Here is a 5,935-nt window from a genome sequence, read left to right as displayed (position 1 = left end):
GGATGGGGGGGGTTGTGCATCCTCAGAAAGATCAACAGGTACTAAAGCTCCATCCTTCCAACCTTTCTCTGCTGTTTTTGCCTGAGGCTGGCTTTCCCTCCCTGGATCCCTGCACACGGGAGGGGCTCAAGGCAAAGTGCAGAAACACACACCCAGAGGGATCAATGAAAACTCCTTTCAGCAGGTGTCATGCAAACAAACAGCGGGAAGACAAACATGGTGGGGGGGCGGGGGAACAAACCCATTGCTGTTGGAGCAGACACAGCCGAAGGAAAAAAGGACATTTCCTCAGGAGCAAAGAGAGAAATTGGATAGCCATGCGAGGCCCTCCCCGGCGGGCTGTAAAATGTTCCAAGATGTTCCCCCCCAGACCAGGCTTCATCTCCCCTGAAGCCACCAGAGGGCACGGGGCCCATTTAAAAAGCACCCACATCACTTCACAAATGCTCCCCCAAAACAACCAGGGTGCCAAGAAGGCAGAAGTCAAGCCCCAGCACCCAGCGGGAGGTCCCCCAACAGAGGGGGAAATTCCCAGCACCACGCAGGCCTTGGGTCATGATTCCTGGTTGCAAAAATGTGTCCACCTCGGAGCAGACGGGTCCGGGAACTACTCTGCCGGGCGCCCGGCTGTCCACTTAACAGTCTGGCCACTGTCCCCGGGGGGGTGGCTGCGGCCCAGGGAAATAACCGTTAGGTGGGGGAAAGCTTTCAAAATGCCACGCCCAGCAAAAATCCGAGCTTTCCTTTGCAAAGGACAGAGGGAGAAAGAGGATGGCAACTTCCCCTTTAAAAGGAGAGCGACAGGAAAACAGGCAACTGCCAGAAACAGGCCTGGGCCGCCTGTGCGTAAAGTGGGGGGAAGAGGAGGTCCCCGGGCCTCCCCTAGTCCTGACACTTGTGTGTTTTCTGAAGTCTCCCCTGGAGCACACCCGGCAGTCTGCGGAGGACACGTTTCCTTCCACCGCGCGCGCAGCGAGCGCCCCAGTCCCCGAGGAGGCTTGGGCACACAGTGTTTCCGAACGCGCCCAGCGCTCCAAGTTGTTCTAAACTACCCCACCCCCGGCTCCGCCTGGTTGCAGGCTGCACAGCCGAGTCCAAATTTAGGCCGGGAACGCAGGGCGTGGCTCCCCGCGCACGAACAAAGCCGGGGGCCCGGGGTGCGCCAGGGGGGCGCCCGGGACCTCTGCAGGGGTGCACAGGGGCGCACACGCGGGCCGGGAGCACCTAAGGGCCACCGGCTCCCCGCCAAGTGTCTCCAACTACCGGAGTCTGTGAGTTTGAAAACACGCTGCATTTCGCCTCTGGCGTAAGTCCAAACCCGCCCAGTAAAAAAGTTGGAGGCCCTGAGGCCGCCTCCTTGGGGCGTTGGCTACCCGCTGGCATGGCGCGTTCCGCCCCGGCGGGGAGGAGGGCCCGGGCGTCCCCGCTGTGTCCCCCTAGGCCCGCCTCCGGCAGGGCGCCCCCGCGGCCTTCCCTGGGGTCCCGGCGCGCGCGTCCCGATGCGGGTCCCCAGGCTGGCCGGCGCCCCCGGGGCACTCCGCCCGCTCCCCCTCCCCCCCCGCCCCGAGGTCTCCCAAGACGCTCACCCCAGGCGGGCACCAGGGTGCTGAGCAGGCCGACCAGCAGCAGCGCGAGGGCGGCCCGGCGAGCCATGGTGCGTCTCGCGCCGCGCAGGAACTGTTCCGGGAGTGGGGCGCGCGGGTGGCGGCGGCGACTGGGGCTACAGTGCCCACGGGGCGGGGCCGGCGGGGGGAGAGGTGGGGGGGCCCTGTGGCCCCGCCCCGGCCTCCGCTCGCCCCGCCCGCAGCCCGGGACAAGCGGGGAGGGCTGGTTACTCAGAGCGGGGTGACCCCTCCCTATTCGGAAAGTGGGGGCCTCCTGCTCGCCCCTAAGGACCCCAGGGAGGCCTGGAAGGAAGCAAGTAACCCCCACCTCCCTGCTCAGAAAGTGAGGGCCCCCTACCCGCCCCTAACGACCCGGAGGGTGGCCCCGAAGGGAGCAAGTGATCCCCTCCCTCTTCAGAAGGTGGGGGCCCCTCCTTGTGTCTACAGCCCCTAAGGGGATCCGCGTTCTTGGGGGCGAAACCTCCGGTGTAGCCCCCTCCCTGCTCCTAACTCCTAACGGGGACCGTGTGCCACCTCCAAGGGGGCCAAAGACAAATGCTCTCTTTTCCCTGGAACCGCGGTTCCCTGGCCCGGGGGCGGGACAGCCCCCCCGCCAGTCCCATCCCAAAGTCCAGGCTGAACTGACAGGGCCTGGAGCAGGGATGGGGGCTTTGGGGGCGCACGGCAACCCCCTCCTCCCCAGCCTCAACAGGGACCTCCCTGGGAGGAGCTTCCTGAAGCCTCTCCCCACCGCAAGCTGGGGGGTGGGCGCGCAGAATGCGAGAAGCAGGAAACCCCTCCCGTTCCCCTTGGGAGGCGGCAGCCACCCTGGTGGGCCTCTGGCCAGGGTCCAAACCCCAGTCTTGGGGCTGGTCCCTGTCCCAGATTATCAGTATATTTTTTTTATTATTGAAATGTTAAGCTTAATATTCTCTCCGTGTTCCTTCAGGGTACAGAACATCTCAGAACCGGGAAAAATCCCTGAGTCAGATTCCTGCATTCCACCCTGCACACCCTACCCCCATACCCGCGAGCTCCAACCCAGCGCACTCTCCTCACCCCTGCAAGAGTCAGGGCCCCTCCTCCCCGGGGCATCAGGTCACCTTACCGCCACCTACCCGGCTCAGACAGACACAGGGCAGGCCAGACGCACTAGACTGCACCCCCGGGGCCCGCCTGGGGCAAGTGCAGGGACACTTAACTTAAAAAGGCATCCGTCTGACCATACACAGCTGGAGGCTTGGAGGTGTCCTGTTTTCTATCGGCCAGTGCAGCGTGTGGACCCTGGGCCTGGGCACACAGGAGGCTCTTCTTGGGCAGCAAAGGGATGCTGGAGCTGCTGCAGCCATTTTGGCACCTTGAGGTAGGTCAGCACCCTGAAAGAAGCCACGCGTGCTTTGAGCCAAAGTCGAAATGCAAAGACCCCTCCCCCGCCCAGGGAACCTTCCCGTTCAGCCCTGTCACCCCTTCAAAATAAAACCTAAACCTGGACAATCTTAGGCAGTACCACAGCTGAAACTGGCGTTGTCCACACCACCCTAAACGTTCCAGCACATTCTGCAGCCTGGGCTCACCTTTTATCCCCGAGGGGCTAGGTCCTCATCATCAGCTATCATAAATATGCATTGTCACTTGCACTAAAAGCTAGGCTTTAACTTTTTTTTTTTTTTAATTTATGTTCATACCGACAGGCATCTTGGCTACTTCTCTTTCTAATTCATTAAGTTGACTTTGCCTTTTTTTTTTTTTAAGGGCCACCTTCCTTGGCTCAAAATGAAAATTTCCATCATCTTTTGCAGATGCTCTGAGAGCATCAAGAAGCTCTAAGCTCCAGAATAAAAATTAAATTAATTGAAGAAACCTCCTGAGTTGTATCCAAGCTCCATAGAAGAGATATTTGAAGGGCATACCTCAAGACCTAGAGAGGGAGGAGGGAGGAAGCTCCTTTTGGAACAGCCTTCTTGCTATGCATGCGTTATGCTGGTTCAAACTCAGGACAGGAGGAGGTCTGGGCGGTTTTGACAGTCCCTGTAACACACACACACGCACACACACACACACCTACAGACTGGCCCTTCTCCCACCTTTTACAGAGCATCCTTTGTGGACCACTGGGCTTTGTCTATTGACCTGGAAAATGGGTCTCAACGGGGACCCCAAGAACCCAATGGACAGAAAAAAGTAAACTTACAGAGCAGAACAGAAAAGACCGTATACACGGAGGGAGTGAGGGTGGCAGACGACCTCGGCTGTCAGAAGGGAAGTTTGCAGAAAGGAAAACCTGTCTGGGGGGGAAATTCCAAGAGGCCTTTCCGGGTTGCAGGAAACTGGGGACCTGTCTCCATCTCCTTGGGAAAACTCTGTCCCCACTGCAACCCAACACTGACGTCTCCTCTTTGTGGCCCTGGAGTCAAAAGACACAACCAAACCAAAGAACAGCAAAAAGAAGGGTTTTACTTGCAATTTTCCAAAGCAGTGTCTTCTCCGAACCAGAAAACGGGGAGAGTCTGAAGCTCGGGTGCTTGCATAATCACGACAGGGCTTGCGAGGTGGGGGACCCAGGGCAGAAGTCATCTTAAGGTGTCAGAGTCCAGGTCCTACATGAGGGTCAGCGAGGCTCAGTATTATCAATACTCTGGCTCCGGCCAGTCTGCTGTTTGGGGAGCTCACAGGGGTTTAAAATCCTGCCAAAGGGACTCAGGAATGTGCACCAGGTCAATCTTGACTCTTCACACAGCGAGGGGAGTTGTACGCCTGGTTTCCTGTCTCCGATTCCATCGGGCTGGGTAGAGACTGTTTTTCCATTTTTTCGTTCCCCTAAAAAAAAAAAAAAAAAATCATTAACTACTGAGCCTTGTGTATATTTTTGTCATGCTGACGTCCTAGGAAGTTCTGCAAGAAGTGTGCAGGGGTGGGTCGAGCCGATTGGCAATAGATCACAAAATGGTTGGGAGGGACCTAAAATGATGTGTCTTCTGGTTTGTTTTTTTTTTTTAAGATTTTATTTATTTATCTGACAGAGAGAGAGAGAGAGCACAACAAGGGGCAGAAGCAGAGGGAGAAGCAGACTCCCCACTGAGCAGGGAGCCCGATGTGGGACTTGATCCTGGGACCCCGAGATCGTGACCTGAGCCGAGGGCAGACGCTTAACCGACTGAGCCCCCCGGGCACCCTATGTCATGTCTTCTGTTAAGAAAACTGTGCCTGGTCTTCCTTTCCCTGGGGACTCCTCACCGTATCTGCCGACAGATACGATTTTGGGGAAATCGGTTTCCAGGGAGAACAGCCTGCTGTCACTTTGGTGCACGTCTCTCTGTTCCTCTATCACCCGGGATGCACGGTTTGGGGTGCAGTGGGCGAGGTCCTGCTCTCATCAGCAGCACTGGATGCTCCAGGTGTGTGCCTCTCTTTTGTTTGGTTGGTGTTGCCATTGGTTTTCTGTCCGAACAAGGGGTCCCAAAGTACTGGTCGGCTCCAGGGAGGGGATCAGGGTGGCGTTCCTACTGGATGCCAAGGAAGGGGTCAGGGAGGCAGCAGGGAGCCCAGCACGAGACCAGGCATTTGGAGTTGGAAGCAGAGCCCTGCCCGGGCTGGTCCAGGTCTTCAGCATGAACCCCACAACCCCAGACTCCATTTACCCAGCTGGACAGAGGGGAGAACAACACTCCGTTCTGGTTCTGGGAAGGGGCACTGTCGGGCTGGCGTGGGCTACCGTTATTCCAAAGTACCGCACATATCTGTCCTGTTACCTGTCACTGTTCCCCACCTGCTGATACCCACCCACTGGGCTCAGCGCTTCTGCACGTGAATTTCTGGAGGGATGCAACCACTCAGTCCCTATCAACCTTCACTTATAAGAGTATTATTTACAACAACAGAAGAGCAGAAACGCACAAACGTCCCACAACCCACGCATCAAGCAACAGAAGCGATAGGCAATCCATGTACGCAGGGAAATGGCAGCCTTTTGAAAGCACTGAGGTACATTAAAGGATTTGCAAGTCCTCGTCAATGAAAAAAGCACAGCCTAAACCCATCCACATTGCATCAGAACACTCTCTAGGGTGTAGGAGAACGTCGCTGGATACACGCCGAACCTATAGCCCTGATTATTTCTTGTAACACGAGGGATGTCTTTGTTATCTGTACTTGGTAAACTCTCCACACTGCATCTACATTACTTTCGAACTTGGAGGTGAATATATTTTAAAATTGTAAGAGTGAAAATGTGGGGGAAAGCCCCCAGAGTGTGGCCCTAACTTCAGGAAGGAGCTAGCTCCTGGAATATGATGATGGCCATTTGAAGAGATGGAGCCTGATTTCCCTCCCGG

The 5,935-nt window shown here is 56.8% G+C and overlaps 1 long non-coding RNA gene across 1 annotated transcript; it reads left to right on the top strand.

The window, feature by feature from the left end:
* The first annotated feature begins 1,089 nt into the window (after positions 1 to 1,089).
* On the top strand, positions 1,090 to 4,455 carry LOC115937169 (uncharacterized). The gene is made up of 3 exons (XR_004072497.2): positions 1,090 to 1,306; positions 2,837 to 2,967; positions 3,357 to 4,455. It is a non-coding gene; the product is annotated as an uncharacterized LOC115937169 (long non-coding RNA).
* Positions 4,456 to 5,935: the final 1,480 nt, after the last annotated feature.

Source organism: Leptonychotes weddellii, unplaced genomic scaffold, assembly GCF_054177405.1.
Source record: "Leptonychotes weddellii isolate Sample4059 unplaced genomic scaffold, ASM5417740v2 HiC_scaffold_12986, whole genome shotgun sequence".
In the NCBI taxonomy this organism is placed as follows: Eukaryota; Metazoa; Chordata; class Mammalia; order Carnivora; family Phocidae; genus Leptonychotes; species Leptonychotes weddellii.
Note: the sequence above shows the minus strand (reverse complement) of the source record. Positions and strands in the feature narration are given on the sequence as shown.